The sequence below is a fragment of the Mustela lutreola genome, chromosome 2 (genome assembly GCF_030435805.1).
Source record: "Mustela lutreola isolate mMusLut2 chromosome 2, mMusLut2.pri, whole genome shotgun sequence".
NCBI classification, from domain to species: domain Eukaryota; kingdom Metazoa; phylum Chordata; class Mammalia; order Carnivora; family Mustelidae; genus Mustela; species Mustela lutreola.
The window spans coordinates 96,059,357-96,080,550 of record NC_081291.1 but is presented as its reverse complement, the minus strand read 5'-3'; the positions used below and the strand labels follow the sequence as shown (position 1 = coordinate 96,080,550).

Here is a 21,194-nt window from a genome sequence, read left to right as displayed (position 1 = left end):
AGAGCAGGATTCCCCAACAGACATGCCACTGGCCATGTCCTTGGGATTTGAAGGTGTAAAGCCTTGAACCCTAGGGCTCACTATGGGAATGATCACATGCCCCTTTGGTCACTGGGCTAGGGCCTGCCTGTCATGAGACAGGGTTCTGTCTCATGACAATATCAAGGGATTGCTTGTGTTCCTGTTATCTACTCTGTGTAACAAATCACACCGGACATTGAGTGGCTTGAGATAATAATGTGTTATTTTTGTTCTGTTGGTTGATGGGGCTCTGCTGGGTAGTCCCCACCCAGGATTGCTCAGAACCCTGCAGCCAGTGTTGGTAGAAGCTACAGTCATGAAAGCTCTTGCCATCTTGATGCCCAAGTGGCCCACTCACATGGCCAGCACCTGGTGCTGGCTGGCACATGGGAGCTCACCTGGGGCTGTCAACTGGTGTCCCTCCACAGGGCCTCTCCATGTGGCTTGGGCATCTCACAACACAGCAAATGGGTCCCTGGAGTGGGCTTTCTAAGATCACAGTTCCCAGAGCCCCAGGTGGAAGCTGTGAGGCTGTGTATTATCTAGTTTCAGAAGTCCCAGAACATCACAGCTACCACATTGTATGGGTTGAGTGAGTCACCAGGACCAGTCCAGATTCAAGGGGAGGGGCATAAGAGTCTAGGCTGGCAGAGGCCCAGTGCTGAAGAGCAGGTGGGTTGGCAGATACAGCTGAAGCCATCTCTGCACAATATAATGGGCCACAGATTTGAAACCCATGAGGCACCATGAAACAATGGCAGGTGGCAAGGGTAGGCAGTGCTGGTGTGTGTCACACCCTGCTAACCCCAGACCTAGACCCTTCAAGTGCAACATGCACCAGCTGGCACTCTGTCCCAGCATGCTCGGCATCTGCTCTCCACCTTCCTGTCTCCTTCCAGAAACCCACTCACCTCCCGGCACTTGACCAGCTCCCCAGTCAGTCCTGTCTCACTGCCATCTCCACCCTGGCACACCACATCAATGGGAATTAATCACCTCACTATGCTGGACACACAGAGAACCAACCAGCACTCCATTGGATGCAAGTGCCCAGTATTACAACAACAACAAAGTATGGTTCTTTTTGCAAATATTCAAAGAAAACATTCAGGGAAATCATATTTGTTTTGGATTACTGAGTGAGTTTGCAAGCTGAAGAATTCAATGATGCATAAAGCTCATGTACTTGTTCCAAGTGTCAGTGCGTCTCCCTTTTAAAAAGCATCAGCAGATGCTGGGGGAAGGGTGGACGGAAGGCCTTCAGCATCTGTGCTAACAGACCACGTTTGACCTCCTCTCCTCCATAGCACCCCACTGCCCTGCCGGCTGTCCCTCTGTGACATCACAGTCTGTTGCCATGGAAGCTGATGCTGTCATTGACTCTGACTTCAGATAATAGAATTTCTTTGTATTCACACGCTCCTGAGAGGACATCACTGTGGATCATCACATGGCCAATGTTCAGTATGACACTTAGCAGCTAACAGAGTAATCATTAAGTTCCATGCCACTGATTGCCTCATGGAAATAGAAGAAAGAACCTGCCTTTATTTTGGCCAAGCTGGGTCTTAGTTTTTACAACTGTAAAAGGGAAATGAGAAGGCTTAGCCTCTCCAGTTGCTATGAGATGTATGTATGAGCCTGGGGTTGCAGAGTTTGGGGCAAGGCGGGGGCTTGGTAGAGAAGGTAGGCCTTCTCTTCTCCCAGCCCCCCAGAGCTGACTTAAAGAGCATGTGTGGCCCATTTCAGCAGGAGCCCTGGCAGGTACTGGGGAGCTGGGATAGCAGCTGGAAATTCTGAGCTCCTGAGAGCACCATGATGATACAAACTCTGCTGTGCCTGGCCCCCTCCCTCTCCTTCTCTCTTTTTTCTCCAATTCGTTCTAAGTGCTTCAGTCCAGAAAGGGCTGCATGAAGCAGACAAAAGACATCCTTAGCTCCACTCTACCTCCCCATGTTCCTCTCTGCTTTCCTCCCTCCTTTTCTTTCTTCCCTCTTTCCCTCCATGCCTCCTCCTCTCTCTCCTTCTTCACTTCCAACACCCCACAGTTTAGAGCCTGACCCTCCTTCAGTCCAGAAAGATCTTTCTCCCACCATCTTGGGCACTCCCCTTCTAGCCCCACTGGCCCCATCCGAGAAGACCCCAGCAGCCCCGGATGCTCTAGGCAGACTCTGGGGATTGCACGGGGGCTTCCCTCCAGCCTCCTGGATGGGCTCCCACCCTAGACTGCTAGAGAAATGTGCTGGTTTTCTCTGGAAACATCTTGCTCCTTCCAGTTCTCAAGTCCAGAGTGACCTCCTCCACCCTCTCCCTTCTGTGCAAGCTCGGCCACTCCACTCACCACACTCATTACTCACAGACGACACTTCCCTTCTGGGAGACCCTAGCCTGTCCTTGTTTTCTGGACACTTCTCTCTGAATTCGCTTCCTCCATTAAGGAGGCAGGTGAGTCCACTACACCAGTTCACACCTTCTCCTCAGAGATTTAATGGCTTCCAAGAAAAAGCAATCATCTGAGAGGCCACAGCCTCAGGGACAAGTTACTCGAGGTTTCAACCCAGTACGTGGAAGCTTGCAGAGTGAAGGGAACTAGGAAACCAGGTGTCGCAGGGGCATGAGAGGTGGACGAGTCTACCCACGGAGGGCACTTCTGCTTCCTTCTTGGCCGGATCTGAGGCAAAGTTGCAAGTCCTGCTGAGAAATCAGCCCAGTGTGATCCTTGGATAGACCATCTGGGCTCATTTATGCCAAGTCAAAGCTACAATCTGCTCCCCCAATTCCCACAAACCATCCCAGCACTTCTGAGAAGGACACAAATCTCTTCCAAGGTGACTTGGCGGGGGGGGGGGGGGATTTTAACAGCAAAAGGTATGCTATTTAAAAACAGGAGGGTCCCTGATGTAATTTAGATCTGTCGTCTTTGCAAAATGAGGCAAAATAAAAAAGGGACGTGCTTTGGTGCTGGAGGGCTCATCAGAACAAGGAGGGGGAGGCTGGAGTGGTCTTGCTCACAAACAATACGGAAAAATATCCTACACATTAATATAAGAATCACGGGCATTCTGGACAGGTCAGGGCGAGGTCTCGACTTTAGGGAGTAAATCCTTTCACAGTGGGAATGAGAAAGGAATCCTACCTACCGGCCATTGTCCCCACCCTCCTGCACAGGCCATCTGCCTGTCACAGTTCAGCTCACCTGGAGCCAAGGTCTGAGTGTCAGGTGGTCCATATCAGAGTGGACAGATGCCAGGGGCCTGGGATCCTAGGCTACGGGGTGTCTCTGGAGCATGCCCACACCTGGGGGACAGCCCTGCAGCCTCCAGTGTGGTGACATGGCCGGTGGGGACCAGGAGACCCGGTTCCAGGCAGGAGGTCAGTGGGAGGGAAACGGGGTGTCTCTGCCAGCCGAAGCACCTCTTTAGACATGGCACACACTCCCCAATTCCAGAAGTGCAGCAAGGAGACCTCCCAGCTTCTGCACTCGCTCCAAACAGCACAAGACCTTTGGTGACCCCTCTTCCCCCCCGCCTGCCCCACTTTAACACTGTGTCACCTGCCGTGTGACCCACATTCTCCTGGATACGCTGTCTGCTCTCAGTAGCCCCAAATGCTGACCCCCCCATCCTCTGTGCCCCATACAACTGTCCCCAAAAGCAGGCAGAAAGGGGGTGACCCAGAGGGCTGAACCCCAGGGACAGGACAAATAGCGCAAGATGTCCAGCCTCCCAGTTCCCCCAGTTTCATGGAGCCCACCTAGAGCCCCTTCCTCCTACAGAGGACAAGGTTTCCATTGCATTCAAACTTTTCACACCCAGAAAGTCCTCAGAGAAAGAGACATAAGCTCCCCCCGCCCCGAACAATCACAGAACGATGCCACTCCCCCTCCTCACCTATGGCTTGGAAAGGGTTGTTTGCTTCTGAATTTTGTCTTCTTGTGTTATTACAGTGCAGCCTTATGGTACTTTCGGTTTCCAGATTTCACCTTTTTTCTCATCCATGTGGGTTTACCCTTTTATTCCACCATGATTTTCATCCTTGTCTTTTTTCTTTACTTGAGCCATTTTCACTTTTCACACATTCTTTTAAGCAGTTCAATTCCCTGGTTGTTACCACTTCATGATCATTTTTTAAATGTCTCTAGATTCTTAATTCTAATGCGTTTCCTTAATTTTTAAAATCCGTTCTGCCTTTCAAAGCTTATCGATTCTTGTTGCTTTTATCCAGCCGCGGAACGGCAGGTGCCAATGCTGGGAGGCAGGAGGAAGCGCATGGGGAGTGACAGGAAGAGAGGAGGCAGCCAGGGCAGGGGTGCACCACGGGCGGCCCAGGCAAACAGAAGTAAATAAAAAACAGCACCAAGAACTTGCTGTTGAAGGCCCTTCAGCCCTAATTATCCTAGACGCTTGTCTCTGTGTAGAATAACATGAGAAGTAACTCTCCCATATTCTGCCTCTACTTCAGAAAGGCAGCCAGTTTCTGGTCCAAGGAGCTGCTCTCTAAACACTGGAAGGAAGGAGGAAGGACAGGAAAGTAGTGAAGAAGGAGGGATTCTCTGAGCCCTCTCAGGTGGACAGGCCTCCCCTGGGGGCTGGGAGATTTCACCTCTGTCCCTGGCTGATACCACCACCTGCTCTCCAAACCAGCACCCTCCTCCTCACGCCGCTTCTCAGCAGGTGTCTGGGTGGGACCGCTGGAGAGAGGAAGGGACGCATCACCCCCCGGCCGAGGGAGAAAGGAACGGGGGTGCCATCTCCTTTACTGGCATAGTTCCCCAAGTGATGGGAGGGGACAGAGTGCCCACTGGCCCTCATTGGCTTGTGATATGAGGAAGAAATAAACTAACTTGTTGGATAACACATTTGGGATCAGTTGTCACAGCAATTAGCTGACACTGGCCAGATCGGAAATTGGCACCAGGGGTGTGTCCATCTGTCCTCTGAGCTGGGCCCATCCGAGCAAGGCACAGAGCAGGAGGTAGGGGTAGCAAAAGCAGGGTAGGGAAGGAAGCCACCATCCTCCAGCCTGCCTGTCCCAGGGAAGCACCCCACAAGGGCAGAGATGAGAGGCACAGGGCTGCGGGAGAACTCGTTCTAGGACAATCACCTCATCCACAACAAGAAGCTGTGAGGGCAGTGTCTCTCCAGTCTCCAATGGGTCCAAGAGAGAGACCTGGCTTCTTCAAGCAGAGCCCACACACTATAGCCTTGAAGGAGAAGGGAAAGAAAAGAAGCATTGATTGAGTGCCTACTACATACGTGGCACTGTAGTGGGCACCAGACACAGGCTATACTGAAATCCCCATAAGAAGGTATTACTCATTCCATTTTGCAGAGGTCAAACTGACTGCCCAAGGCCCACACCTCAAGAATGGCCCAGTGAAGACGAGCACCTGCTCTCTGAGACACCCAAGGAGCACCACTCTACGTCCCTTGTGGAGTTGCGGGAGGTCAGTAAGAGGACAGGACCGCTGGCTGACCCATGAGCTGGACCTGGGCAGTGGCAGCCACACACTCCTCCCCATTCTTAAAATGTACACTCTGCCCATGTCCCCACGGTGGGAGCCATTATCAAGGACACAGCATTGGGAGAGCAATGTAGTGTTGAGGCTATCTGGATGGTATACATGTTAAGGCCTCTATATAAGATATTTAAGATTCTGGGGGACATCTGTGTGTCTTGTGACACCTGAGAACAGCCTCATACAGAAGTTCCTTTAGTAAACCTGCCACTACCGATCTAGAGCAGTCTCCCTCTTTCTTTGGTCTCTCTGGCCTCCAAATAGGACCCAGTTTGCAAACCAACACATGGGAAATGGGGGGTCACCCGTGGAGGCACACATCCTGCCTACGCCTGCCAGCCTGTACAAGGCACTCATGCACAAACAGGAGGCTCCAGCCCTCGAAGCACAGAGAGGAGAGAGACACATCAAATGGAAAACCCCATGTATTACAGAAATGCAAGGTGTGTTGGTGCCTACCCTATTCCCATTTCTCTGCATTCAGTGATGAGTTCATCTCTGCATTTGGCAAAACTTCCACCTGACAAAGCACTCTCCTATCTGGTATCCCACATGTATAGATCATTTCTATACTGCTCAGATGACCACTTCTACTCATACACTGACCACTAGGCCTCTCATGGTAATCTGAAGATTGAAGCTGCCCCCACTTCAGACCTCCACCCTATTTCCAGTCAGGCTGCCCGCTCCCCTCTACTCCTTCATCCCTGATCCACTCCCTGCTCACCCTAGAACACAGTCCTGCCAGAGGGGAGGCCAGGGGTCTGCTGGGCTCCCAGGGAACCATAGCACTGTGCTCAGTAGCATGGTCAAAGCATGCTCAGGTGACCTACTGCAAGTCAAGTAAACCCACCCCACCTGGCTGTCTGCCCGTCAGGCTCTTAAAACACAGCAGCGGGGACTTCCAACCTCATTACCCAGGAGCCAGCCACAGGTGTCCCTTCCCGCGGAGTGACAAGTCAAAGGAAGGTGAAAGCAAAAATCTGTAGTCATGGGCCTGTAATCACCCAGGCGCGTGAGATAACCCCCCGCAGGCATATCCTGGTACCTGGTTACGTCTTCCCTTTCTATGTCCTTCGTCTCCACGTGGCTCTTAGTGGAGTCAGGGGGATGGATAACCTCACAACTCTTACCTGAACCAGGAATGGGGCAGGGAGTGGAGCGGCACTGGAGGGCCATCTGTTTGAGAAGTAGGTGGCTAGGAGCTCAGGCAGAAGATCCTGAGAGAGGGTGCCTAGGTGGCTCAGTGGGCTAAAGCCTCTGCCTTCGGCTCAGGTAATGGTCCCAGGGTCCTGGGATCGAGCCCCGCATAGGGCTCTCTGCTCAGCGGGGATCCTGCTTCCTCCTCTCTCTCTGCCTGCCTCTCTGCCTGCTTGTGATCTCTGTCTGTCAAATAAATAAATAAAATGTTTTAAATAAAAGAAAAAAAAAGATCTCGAGAGGAGCTAGACAAGGAGGAGCCCCTCTGCCTGTTACTGCAACTTCCTCCTCTGGGCCAGCTGGGCTTCCCGGTTTTCCCAGCTTTTGAAGTAGCAAATCCATTACGTCACAGTTAAGGGACAAGGCGAAAAATAAAATAGCTAGATTTATTAATACACACACACACACACACACACACACACACTTGATCCTTGAACCCAGAGGCAAGGAGGTCGAAGCCTGTCAGCCCCACTGGACTAAGGATGAAGAAGAGTCTCAGAGACATGATGCGACTTTCCACGTTCACCAGAAGGGAAATGTGAGCCAGTTCTCAGACCCCCAGCACCACGTCTCTCTCATGGAGGCATCCTTTCAGTCTAAGGCCAGAGAGGGACTCTGCGCTTCCCCTCCACCATGATAGAGACATAAGCGCCACCCAGCACCAATGGAAGCCACCACACCACGTGCCTCCTTCCCAGCCACACCGCCCCCAGGCCTGAGAGCATTGGGGGTGGCTGGCCCTTTAAGGGATGAAGGAGCCGCACTAACTCTAGAGTTGGAGACTTACTGATATGGCTGTACTGAGAACAAGTACCAAGAGTGTACTCTCCAGTCGCCCCCAATTTCTAGGGCCATAAACTTGGCATGTCAGCAGACTGAGTGAGGCCTTCAAACATTTCTAAACTTTACTTTCTTATTCACAAAAACAGGCAGCCAGGAACAGGCCAGAGTTCAAAGATTTTATTTTGGGGATACCTGGGTGGCTCAGTCAGCTAAGCACTGCCTTCAGCTCAGGTCATGATCCCAGAGTCCTGGGATGGAGCCCTGAGTCAGGCCCTCTGCTCAGTAAGGAGTCTGCTTCCCCCTCTCCCTCTGTGAACTCTCTCTCTCTCTCTCTTTTTTGCTCTTGCTCAAATAAAATCTTTCAAAAAAATAAAGATTTTTTTCAAAAAATATTTATCCTGGTTACTGAGGGTTTGGATGTTCCCTTAAACTGTGCACACAAGATGAATGCCTCACTCTCCCCACCCTAGTCCTATCCCTGTGCCTTTCCTTCCCCACAAACTGGAACTCTGGTCCGTGAGAAGTCTTAGAGACACGGGAGGAAGGGAACAATGGGCCACAGGCTCTTTCCTTGCTAATCCAGGGCTATTGGGACTTAGTCCAGACCTGCTCACCTAGGGTGACCTGGGAGATCCTGCTGCCCTGGCATGGGTTTCGGGGTCAGTGATGGCAGACTGCTGAACATCACCCCAGCCCTCATGTCTGTGTACCAGCTTATGGAGACTTGGAGCCCTGGCCCTCTGTTTAATGGACTAGAGGAGACAGAGCCACACACCAGTAACCCACGGGCCAGACAAGGCCTGGCAGGCAGGGTAAAGGCGGGGACCTGGAGGAGGTGGCCTGGAGATGTGTTTAGATGAAAAGAAGGACACGGGAGAAATGAGGATGATAATGATTATTGCACGCTTCCAGAGGGCTGTCTCATTAATAATGCTCAGTGATCTTAACAGGTATGTGGTATCATCCCCACTGACCAGATGAATAAACTGAGGCAAGAAGAGGGTGAAGAGTTTGCCCCAGGCCAGAGATGGAGCTTAAATTCAGATCCATCTACCTCAGATGCTCTGCCAGACTGCTTCAGGAAAAAAAGATCAGCTCTATCTGACCTGGAAACAATTCTGGAAAATCTGGGTGGCAGGAGATGAAGAAACCAGGTACAGAGGATACGGTGTCCAACTCCTTCACTTAACTTTGGCAAGTTCTGAACTTTGCCCAGTCTCCATTCCCAACCTCCCCCAAAACTGCGCACTGACCAGTAAATACGATAAAATATTAACGACTGTGGAATCTGGGTGCTGGACAAGAGACACTCACTGCACTATGACTTTGCGGTACTTTTAGAAATATTCATAATAAATTGGGGGAAAAAAAATGTCCCCAGGTCAAAACTGATATATGACCGCATCAGAAAAAGTCCCTGGCATCAAAACAGCAGACTAAAAATAGCTCCGTCAAACAGCTGCACCAACCCTCTCATGGCATTGTGAGAATATAAATTGGTTCAGCCTTTTTGGAGGGTATCCTGAAACATCCATCAAACATTTAAACAAGCCATGTATTTTTAAAAAACTTTTTTCACACAGAAAAGTTGCTTGAATAGAACAAAGAACCCCCATGTACCTTTTATCCTGATTCACCAATTTTTAACATTTGGCCAATTTTTTTTTCATTCTCTCTTTCTACACATATTTATGGTATAGTAGGATATTACATATTTCATGTATGCTACTGTGTTAGACATTACCTTCCTTATAGTACATACACACACGTTGATTATTTTGCTTGTTTATTTTCCTCCATGAGCCCTCGGAGAGGAGGGTGCATACATCAAGACAGCAAGGGTATTCTCTTCCTTGGCCGCAAAATGGTTCTCACATTTGGAACATTTAACATTGCTATGACACTTCCATATAAGAACCTCTCCCCGATGTTGGGAGCCCATGGTCAACTGTCAATTGTCCAAATACTGTCCTTTAGAACTTTTTAAAATTTTTTTTCAATACGGGATCTAGTAAAGGATCATGCATTATATTTACTTCTTAGGTCTCCTTTGTTCTTTTAAAATCTGGAATGGCTCCTTTAAATAAATGCTCAAAGGAAGGTTTATTGGGGCACCTGGGTGGCTCAGGGGGATAAGCATCTGCCTTCAGCTCAGGTCATGAGCTTGGGGTCCTGAGATCAAGTCCCACTACTGGCTGCCTGCTCAGTGGGAAGTCTGCTTCTCCCTCCACCCCATCCCCTGCTCCCTCCACCCTCATCCTCCACCCCCCACCCCTGCTCATGTACACTTAGCACTTGCACATGCTCGCACTCTCGCTCTTTCTCTCAAATAAATAAAATCCTAAAAAAAAAAAAAAAAAAAAAGGCTGCTTCCCTGACTCAGAAATTGAGAGCCTGGGACTCGACCTAGGTGGATTTGAATTTGGTCACTAGGAGGCAGTTCCAAGGGGCTCTCAGGTGAAGTGCACAGACCACCCACAGAGCGCGAAAGCAAAGAAAACAGCTAATGGAAAGCTGGTCCAGAGCACTGCAGGAAGCCTCTTGCTTTCCTCTAGGTGAGTCATCTAAGCAGTGTGACCCCAGCCCCAAGACTCAGGATGGAAGAGTGATGCCGAGCCCTCCCTATAGGAACAGATCCTGGGTTCTCTGGAGCCAGGAGGTCCAAGACAGAAAGGCATACACCATACAGACAGAGCTCTCTGCCAGGTCCCCACACCAGATGATGCCAGCTTTGGACAGGACAAGTCTGGTTGGAAGGAAAATCTATGCCCTGCCTCCCCTACTACCGCAAACTCTCCTTTCATTAACATTTGGCAAGGTTCTCCTCTTCTTTCAAAGTTATCCCCTCCTTTAGGAAGCCACCCTGGTTCCCCTAACCTACTCCAAACTCTCTGTCCTCTGACTCCCCACAGCACTGACTGCCTCGTTGTACCTCTGAGCACTCACCTGACCGTAACTGCTACTCCAGGCACCTGCCTTTCCCTGCTAAGTACCTTCCTTTCCTCTCCCGCTGCCATGCCTCCACTTCTGCTACTTCTTGCATGATGTACTCGCCACCACTCTCCATCTCCATTATGAGAAGCCCAGTTTGCCCCTAAGATTCCTCTAGAAACAGGCCTTACAACAGCATCTCCTCATCTGAACTATCCTCGGGTCTCTCCACCCAGGACCGGGTGTCCCAGTCATGCCTCCACAACCAGATTTTCAAGGCCTCCTCTGTTGTTATTGCTTTGGTTTGAGCTGAGTCCCTGGCTTTATGCTGTGGGGACACCAGCATCAGCCTCTCCCTGAGTGTCCTATGAAGTGTAACAGAGACCCAGTCCCTCCATTCGTCCATCCATCCCTCCATAGTCACCAAGTGTCCTCTGTGTGCCCGGCCCTGGGCTGGATCCTGGGGGACCCTCAGGTAGCCCATACCGCCCACAGCTAGAAGGGTAACAGCACCAACTGCAGCTTCACTTTTGGGGACAAGAGGGGCTTGTGAGAAGCGATGTGAGGCTGAGCTGAGCACACCAATCCCTGGTGACACCATGGCAGGCCTCAGCATCCTTGTCACGCGTTGCCTCCCCCGTGATTACTGTGATCACCAATCATCACGCAAATCATGACAAGCCTATTGAAGCCCACACATCATCACCAGGGTTGTGAAGCCTGTGGCATCCTGAGTCTGTCACTGAAAGTTCAGAAAGGAGTAGAAAGAACCTTCCTCAGCTTGAATGCAGCACAAACCAGGACAGCTGTGACACCACCCAGGGCTGGAGCGGCAGGAGCGAGGTGAGGAGAAGCCTGGGGTGCCGAGCCCTGAGAGTCTGGCCTAAGCCTGCATATGCTTTCCTGTGTAGGATCAGACCACCTTTCCTAGGATAATCACATTTTTCTTCATTAAAAAATAAGAAGAAGAAGAAAGAGGAGGAGGAGGAGGAGGAAAAAATAATAAGAAAACCCTGGGGAAGCAGGGAATGAGGATTTCTGCTGATTTCTGCTGCCACCATGGACACACAGCTCCCCCTGCCATGCTGGGCAGGGATGGTGGCACAAGTCCTTCCTTCATACATCCCCAGGAATATGGCAGAGACCCAGAGGTTAGAACTTGGGGATGACATATGGGAAATAAACATGGGGAACACAATCCTGGATCACTCAATGGTTTTCTATGGAGGCTCACCCAGGCCCATAGCAACAGTCCACTCTCCAAAGTCCTGACCCCTGTCTAGGGATGTACTTCATCCCCGATAACTGATAACCATCCTTGTGGAGAAGATCATGGCCCGTCCCAAGCCCCACTCCAGGAATAAGACCCAGCACATAACAACCTATGGTCTTCTCAGCACAACACAGCAAACCAGTCAGGCAGAGGTGGGGTGGCATTTCTCTGTTACCTCCAAACAACCATTCAAGTCAAAAACGGACTTGGAACAGACAACCCAACCACAAAAATGGATAAAAGATCTGAACGTCCCTTTCACCAAAGAGTATATATGACTGGCTAAGAGGCACGTGAGAAGCACATCATTCGTCAATAGAGAAATGTACATGGAAACCACAATGAGATGCCATTATGTCCCCCACCAGAACAGTTAAAATTTAAAAGATTGACCACATCAGCTGTCGGTAAGGATGTGGAGCACCTGGGACTCCCACACATGGCTGGTAGGAGTGCAAGGGGCTGCAGCCACTCTGGAAAACAAATTGGTCGTCTCATAAAGTCAGACCTACACTTACCATCTTCTCCAGCAATTCCATTCCTAGGTACTTGCCCAAGAGAAATGCAAACCTATGTTTCATTCTGTGTCCACATGAAGACATGTACTCAACAGTAGCTTTATTCATAAAAGCCCAAAAATAAAAACTAGAAAAAAAAATGCCCATCAACTGTTGGATGGCTGAACCAAGCATGATGCATTTGTGATGGGATGGTACTTAGCAATAAAAAGGAAGGAAGCGGGGCACCTGGGTGGCTCATGGGTTAAGCCTCTGCCTTTGGCTTCAGGTCATGATCTCAGGTGCTGGGATCGAGCCCCATCTCAGGCTCTCTGCTTGGTGGGGAGCCTGCTTCCCTGCCTCTCTCTGCCTGCCTCTCTGCCTACTTGTGATCTCTGTCTGTCAAATAAATAAAATAAAAAATCTTTAAAAATTTTTTTAAGAAGGAAGGAACCCGTGATACACACCAACAATCTCAAACGCATGACGCTAAGTGAAACAAGGCAAACATATGCTGTGATTCCATTTACATGAACTTCTAGAGAGCCAGAAATCAGCTCAGTGGTTGCTAGAGGCCAGAGGCAGAGGGAGGGGAAGGACAGTGAAGGGATGGGAGAGCACTGAGAATGGTCTGTATCACGCTGTACAGAGGCCACAGAACCATATTCCTTTGCCAAGTCTCAAGGGATTTATACAATTAAAGCGGGTGAATTTTATTATACATAAATTACAGCTCAAGAAAATTTATTTCTTTAAAAAGAATGGACCCAGGTGGGGATCAAGGTGTGTCTTTGTTGTGATGCACCCTGGGTGATGCACGGAAGTGCTGAATCACTATATCGTCCACCTGAAGCTAATATCACACTGTATGTTAACTAACCAGAACTTAAATAAAAATCTTAAAAAAATTAAGATGAAAATTAAAAAATGGACCGACAGACTCAAGAAATGATTTTCAAATCTGGGAAACTCAGGGCTGACATTCAGAAAGTACAAGCTGACACAGCCATGCTTGTTCAGGTTCTGAAATACTTCCACCCCTACTGGTAAATCCCCACTGCCTGGGGCTTCTGGTTATACCCTTGTCTCCCAGGACCCAACAACTAAAGGTTAATCCCAGCCAGCGGGGGTCCTCCTGGATCAGCCAAGGCAGACACCCGTTCCCAGGTCAGTGACACCCAGGGTAAAAGTTAGACAGAAAAACAGATGGTGCGAAGCAGGGCTGTAACTCAGTTGAGAGCTGGCTACTTTGCTGCCGGGCTTACATCTTTTCGGTCCTGCATTCTGAACAGGGGTGAAAACAGATTCTTGGGGGATAGAGGGAAACAAAAACACTTAGATATTACAATGGTGTAAGGTCCTTCCAAAAGCCCCAGTATATAAACACATGTACAGTGTGTCTGTAGTATTAACATTTCACAGTGTCTGGAGTGCTTAAGAAAATGTCTGCAAAGACTCCGTAGAGCAGCAACAAGAAGAATGGGGCTGAGAAACAGTGGTCTAGATGCAGATCTCCATGGAGAAAGTGATGCTGCAAGGCAGAGCCCCAGCCCACGTGTGGAACTGCCACCTGCTAAGAGGACCTCTGCAGTGCCCCCTGCCCCAGGTCATCGGTAGTCAGGTGACATCCTCAATTGGATATGGGGGTATATGCGCACACTTAGAATGTGCAGGAGGGAGTGGCCACAGGAGCTCCCCTTGATCCTTCTCTCTGCAGGACACATCTTCATGGGAAAGCCAGTTGGTCACTCACTGGCCTCCTCTGAAAGCCAGGAAGCCAGCTCAACTGGCTCAGCAAACTCTCCCCGGGACCCCCCGGGGCCAACATCCAGCTAAGCCCAGGCCATCGAGGTGGCTGCAACGGAGACCACACCATGGTCTGCAGGGACCCGAGTAGAAATCCAAGCACCGCACCCCTTTCCTCCCTGATGTCCTAGCTTTCTGGAACCCGCAATGGCAGAACTGCGTGCGGCACGTTCAGGGTTTTCTGCCGTGTTAAATAATGAAGACAACTTCCAGAGGAGAAGAAAATCAGCCCCGTGGCTGAGTGGCCCGCTATTGTCAAGCTCAGCCGAGCCCGAGACTCCTCGGGAATGGCTGGCTTTGTAGACTTATACATTATGACAATACCATAATTGTTCTTTCAGTCTCTTCCCGATATTTAATAACAACGTGAAGTGGGAGTCGCAAAGGTCAGCCCTAGCACAGAATGAGCTCTGTTCTCATTGTCCTTTTCTGAATAGTGTCTTCCATTTGCCAGGCTGTTCCAGGCCCGTGAGCCCTGGCGGCGGAGGCCTGGAGCTGTTACAGAAACAGCACCACCTCCTCAGGGTAGGATATTCTAATTTGCTAAATAGTACAGGGTCACTGTCTGTCTGTATCTTCTGCATAAACACACACACACACACACACACATGCAGAAAGACACACACACTTGAGATATTCACGTGGGCACTTACTCTCCAGTTAAGTGAGTACTGAAATGTACTAGGACTGCATATGAATAGAGCCGTGTAAGTGCACTAAAAAAAATTTCTTTAAACTGATCCTGAAATATCACCACCTAGGTAGCAAGGGGAGGGCGATGGTCACTCTGCAGGAGGCAGCACATGATGGTGGGCCTGGTAGCCACAGTGCCCTGAGCTCAGGTCTGCCCCTGGCACATTCCAGGTGTCTGCTCCTCTTTGGGGAGGTCATTTGACTTTTCTGAGCCTCAGCTATCAGATCTGTAAAATGGACCTAACTCATGGCCCATCTGAAGAAGACAAGACTCACTCCATTGTTGAGATCTGGGATTCTCTCTCCTCCAAAGGCAGGTATTAGAGGAGAGTCTTCAGGAGCCAATAGGTTCCTGGGGGCACTTGGGCACCAGGGTCGCCTGCAAGCCCACGTGCTCAGTTTAGGTGAGGAGGAACCGCGTTGTAATTCCGAACCCGTGAGCTGTTGTGAGTAAGCACGTTTTGTGTCTGAGCAGGGTTCGGTTTCATAATTCAGACACCATAAAAGAGGGCAACGTAGCCCTGGTGGGTCCGTGTCAGAGAGCAGCTTTGTACCTCATCCTGAGGGTGTGATAGTTGCTAAGGAACCATTGAGATGCAAATGAATTGGCAAATACTTAGCAGCAAGATATCAGAAAAGGGTGGGGAGGGGACGCTCTGAACAAGTTAGTCAGGTGAGTGAAAGGAAAATTACTTTCTTCTGATTGGAAAAAGAAAACCATGGGTTTTCATGCAGAGCAGAAGCATTGTGCTACTGTGTTAAAAAAAAAAAAAAATGAACTGTTCTTTTTCTGCTTGGCTAGGAGTAGAAGAAAGTTGGAGCCAAGAGCAGGGAACTTGGAAGGGCAAATGGAGTCCTCCTCTGATGTATTCTAAGCAGATTCCTCAAGAGAGGAAGAGACAGCTAACGTATGAGGGGAGAAGTCTACAAAGGACTCTGAAGACCCGCCATCTTTATGCGCGTCTCAGAGCCTTGACAAAAAGTACCCAGAACAAAATATTCTACTGATGTAAAATGGAAATTCCAGGTGAGACTAAGCGCAGATGGATAACGCAGGGAAATGAAGGGAAATGAGCCATCCCATTGTTCCTAGGAGGTGGCATTTCTTTCATTCTTGCTCTCCACTGGGTATCCAATTCAAATGTAATGATCACCTTAAGATGTTCTGATAGCTAGGTCGGAAGCCAGAGAGCTACAGTGAGAGAGAGGGTCCCTCGCACCGTATTTTTTCAACTTGCCCCCAAGAGGAGCCCTTCTTCTTCAGAGCCTGGTTGAGATACCCTTGCCTTAAAATCACTTTGCCTTTAGCCAAACACGCTACTATTTGTCCCCTATTAGATGCTCAGGGATAGAGGGAACATCCTCATCAAGAAAGAAGCCACTTGCCCAGCCATCCTGGGTTGTTACTTTTCTCCATGACCTTCAGTTTCCCCAGCTTTTCCCAGATCTTCCACCGGGACCACCACAGACGGAGCACCCCCCCCCCCATCAGCCCCTCCTCTACCCATAGTCCCCATCCTTTTCTTTACTGCTCTCCATTACGTCCCATGATTCAGTTCTGCAAGAAGGTTGAATGGGTGTGGCATACCAGCACCCACCCCTGCCTCTTGTCATAGCACCCATGACTTTTTGTGGGGAGCTGGTCCTCATTTCGGGCCATGTGCTTGGGGGGCTGTCTGGACCAACCCTCTCCCCCCAACTCTAGAGATGGGTAGTGCATGCCTCAAGCCTGGCCATTGCATTATCCCAGTGACAGCCTGATTCCTGAGAGGGGCTTAGGGCCCAAGGAAGGCCAAGGAGACAGAAGTTCCAGGGCTTTTGCTAGGAGGAGTATTTCTGGAAGTGAGCGTTTCTCGTTCTGTGGAAGTTTCCAGAGAATGTGCGTTGGAGCTGCCAGTGGCCATAGGACTATCTTGCAGAAGGCCTGTCTGAGGATGAAGTCTACATAAATCATTCTGTCCATTGTCCCTTCAGATCCATTCTCTACCTTTCTCTGTTCTCTCCTGAGCCTCAGGAGACTGACCTTTCTGAACCAGGCTTCCACGCCCCCTGCCTTCTTGCTGAGTTCATCCCATGGTAAGTGCTGGCAGGAAGAGAAAATGCAGAGGTGAAGGAGTTCAGGGACTACAGCGTCCCTTCTCCAACCACGCATGATCTGGGCAGCGGCTGAATTCCTCTATCTATACCCACAGCTCCTGTCAGGGAGCCCTTGCCCATGCTACAGCTCTTGCCAGGCCCCAACAGCCTCACTCCCTTCCCTTGCCCTCCCAGCCATGGGGAGTCCTGGCTTCCCACTGTCGCTTGCCCCTAGCTGCATCTCTCCCCTCAGGGAGTCCCTTAACCCTATTCATAATTCTGTAAAGAGTCTCTTCGCTAAACTCACCTCAATCAACCCTTTGAGAGTGTGCAGTCTGTTTTCTGCCAAGACCCTGGCTGACACAGACACAGAGCTAAGGAATGAGAAAAGGGAGACAGCCTGACACAGCCCTGGGGGCCCTAGACATCCTCATAACCAAAGTCCACTACCCTGTAATAACAAGCACCAGTCATCACCCCTTACCCTTTGCTTTCCTCCATCTTGAGTTGAACATCTCTCTCTACAACTAAAGACATGGCCAATAAAATAGGCAAAACCCTTGATGGAGAGCTGCAGATGTCCACCTTCAGGAGACAGAGAGTAAGAATAATTCAGTCTCGCTTTCTCATTCTTACCCACTCCCATCTCTATCTGACACATTTCTATCCATCCCCCAGGAGCTTCACTCTGGATCAAGAGATCTAGAGTCTCTCTCTCACACATACACACAAGCACACACACGCACATACACATGCTCCTTCCCCAAACCCTTCCCACTAGAAGTATGACCTCTCATCTGGTCTCTCCTAGCAGTTGACATATAATTGTTATACCGCATCTGTCACAATCCGTCCTACGTCCCATTATCTGCAGTCCGCATGGCTCTGTCTCCCCCACCAGTCTGTTAATAAGCGGCTCCTTGAAGGAACGGCTATGTCTTCTTTACCTTCAGGTTTTCAGCATCAAGTACAATGCTTCTCATGTAGATGGTCTAGGTGGTCCATAAATGTGTTCCGCATGAGTATTCATGAAACTCATGGCTCCTACGTGAAGCTGTCAGTTCTGTCTCTTTGCTCCCACTTCTCATGTCCCTCTTATAGAATCTGGGCTCTCAGGTCTGGCAGCGGCTCAGCCCTCACTTGGAAACCTGGGATGGGGCTGATCGTCCCTCAAGGGAGCCCATTCTACCTTGGTCCAGCCTGGCTGTAAAGAACACCGTAATCAAGCCAAAAATCTATCTCACATGCCAAGTAAAGCTAAGCCTGTTTGGCAAGCCCAGCCTTCACGTGCTCACAGAGAGAGGCCTTCCCTTCCCCACCTTCTTCCTCATGCCAAGCCATCCAAGCCCGCACACATCACTTTCTATCCCAACACCTTGCTTATCCCGTCATAGCACTTTCCTAAAATTCTATTCTATGTCATTTGTCGTCTTCATGACTGTCCCCCCAAGAGCTGGGACACTTCCTGTTCTGGGCATGGAGCCTAGCGCATAGCAGGAAGCTAAGAAGTATGTGTTAGATGTTGAATGAATGACATGCCATCTCTCCTCCCCCTCCCCAGCTTCTCCCTAAGTCCTCTCCCGTCTTCTTCAAACCATTCTTCTTCTGCGACTTCTGCCAGCGTATTTTGGTTATCAATTGTTGCGTAACAGACCAACCCAAAACTTGATAGTTTCACATGGTGACGACATCTATTTTATTCACAAATCTGTGATCTGGACAGGACTCAGGGAGGACAGCCTGCCTCTTCCCACTGGGAGTCAGCAGATAGCTGGAAGGATGGGAGTTGCAACCGCCTGAAACCCCCTCGCTCTGACGTCTGGCATTTGGTGCTGGCAGTGGGCTGGGATTTAAGCTGGGGCTGGGGCACTAGAACATCTACACGTGGCCTCTCCGTGGCACCTTGGCTTCCTCACAGTATGGTGGCTGGGTCACAAAGGCAAGCATGCCAGGAGGGAGAGAGAGCCAGGCAGAGGCTGGAATCTTCTATGACCTCAGCTCCAACGTTACATTACACAGGATCACTTCTGCCCTATTCCGTTCATTACAGTGAATAAGAAGGCCAACCCATATTTCAGGGGAGAGGAGCTGGTCTCATATTTGATAAGAAGGGCATCAAAAATTTACAGAGATGTTTTAAACTGCTGCACGAGACATGATCTCAGGTTTTCACACACTAGACACTTACTGCTGCTACCTCTGTGCCACACGCAGAGGATACCGTGCCCATTAAGATAGAGCCCCACCCTTCAGAGGCTCACAGCTCTGTGGAGTACCCTGCGAAAGCAACACGCAATGGCAGACCAGTGGGGAATGCGCTCCCACAGAGGCAGGTAGAGGCAGCTGTGCAGGGACATCGAGCCACCTAATCCAGCCTGGGGCTGGAAAGAAGTCTTCCAGGAGAAGGTGACTATAGCAGGGAATTCTAAAGAATAAGTTAGGGTTTGCCAAGGAAAGCTCAGCGAGAAATTGCAACTAAAGGTGGAACAGGCAGGTGCAGACCCAGAGGCACAGAGCACCAGAAGCTCCTTTTGGCCTCTGCACAGATGGACAAAAAGAAAACGGGACAATGCCCAGGTGTGTGTACCTGTGTAGTGCGTGTGCACATGTGCCCAGGTGGAGCAGGGGAAAAGAAAGCAGCTGAAGATGCTGCTGCTCAGAAGGACAGGAGGAAAGAATGACCGGGACTGGGAAGGGTCTTGGATTGGTCAGAAGATGCTGGAAGAGATCCACACACGCAGCAGCCAGGATAAACTGAAATACCAAGCTGTGATCTGACACCCAAGTTTGGTCTGATCAATGCCCTACACAGGTCCCTGGGCATCTGCCAAAGCTCACTGGATTTTCTGATGAGGCTGAGGCCCTCTTCCTTGCCCCAAAAGTTATAGTCTATGCTCCTCCATCCAGACCCTTTGGATGCATTGCCAAAGGAGCTGAAAGCATCCCTGGATGTCTCCTCCTCCTCCCTTGCCCAGTGAGGCTCCTCCTCTCTCTCCCCCCTCCTCCAAGCTCACCACCCAGTTCCAGCCTCAGCATCAATGAGAAAGCCAAAGGCAAAGGTCTTACCTTGATGTGTTAGAAAAACAGCAAGAGGAAAACAACAGAATAATTAACTGCAGGGCCGGCTGCTTCTCACAGATAAGGCATTTTCTCTGCTGCCACTGTCCGGTGGAGCTGCCTGCAATTATTCCCAGTCCTACTGCTCAGCCCTTTCTGCAGTCACAGCCCCAAGGGGGACCGGCCACAGGCCAATGAGACTAGCACACTGAGGGGCTGCTCTTCTTCCCATCCTCCCACATACCTCCTTCCATGCTCAAAGCTGATGCTAAATCCCAGGGTCTTCCTACAATGTCATGCTGTCTGCACCTGGCCAGGTGGGTGGGAGCAGCCAGGATTCAAGAAGAAACATAACCCCAAGCAGGACAGGACCCACAGGACAAAAGCCAGGGAGGTCCCCAAAGGTGAGCACTCTCAGCTCCCCCTTCCCCTGGAAGCTGAGCCTGTGAAGGCGGCTCCAGGAGACCCACAGTGGCCTTGCCCCCACACCTCGCTAACACCCACCACTAAAAGCCAGGCACAGGTGCGGAACTACAACCACCTAAGCAAAAGAGCTCATCAGAGCCAAGAGCTAGATGGACATACAGCAAACAAAAAACCAATAATGACCACAGTGGGGGTCTGATTGTTGGGGAGCACACAGGAAAGACAAAGTGCTTGCAGGAAAAGGCAAACTGGAAGGAAAAGAGGTTTTCTTCCGGCTGGGGGCACAGGGTCGGGGGTGGGGGGACCATTTCCAGAGAGATAAGAAGAGCCTGGCCACAGAAGCCTGAATGTGGAGACCCTAGCACTGTCTGGGACCTTTGACAGCACTTGGCAGGACAGTGAACAGCTGGCGCATAATAGATGCTCCCTGAATTAATTCCTGAATAAGCAACATTAATGGAAAAGGTGCCGACCCGGGAGGCAGAGGCCTGAAGAGTTGTCCCACTTGTCGAAACATCAGTTTGAGTCTTAGCTCTTGAGTCAGTTAACTTAACCTCTCAGAGCTTTGGCTTCCTCACCTATAAAATGGGAGAATGGATGCCTGGATATTAAGGGCATACGCAGGGACCAGCATGTGGTAAATGTACCATGGGCAGGTGGAGTTTAGTTCAGTCCTGGTCCTAGTACCACCAAGATACAGGATTTCTGGAAAAGTTCCTTCCCTTCAGGTTCGACCCCTAGTCTCAGCTCCCCAGAGCTTCTGAGAGCCCCCAGAGGCTAGTGCTAGGCTACAGCCTGGGGCCCCTGCTCCCCTCACGTGCCCCCTCCCCTCCTGGCCACCTGCCTTGCCCATTTCTCTGCTTATTATCACCTCCACTGGGGGATGGAGAAGCAGAGCAAGGAGGTTAAATTC

General features: G+C 50.3%; 1 protein-coding gene across 2 annotated transcripts in view; it reads right to left on the bottom strand.

The window, feature by feature from the left end:
* The window catches only part of EPHB1 (EPH receptor B1), a 419,068-nt gene that overhangs the window by 390,120 nt on the left and 7,754 nt on the right, over positions 1–21,194 (bottom strand). Inside the window, exon 1 of one of the 2 annotated variants that reach the window (XM_059162675.1) lies at positions 3,912–3,935. The exons of the other annotated variant lie outside the window; for it this stretch is intronic. The gene's annotated coding sequence lies outside the window, so the exon portion shown is untranslated. Of the gene's footprint in view, positions 1–3,911; positions 3,936–21,194 lie in introns of those variants that run through there. 2 annotated transcript variants of the gene reach the window in all.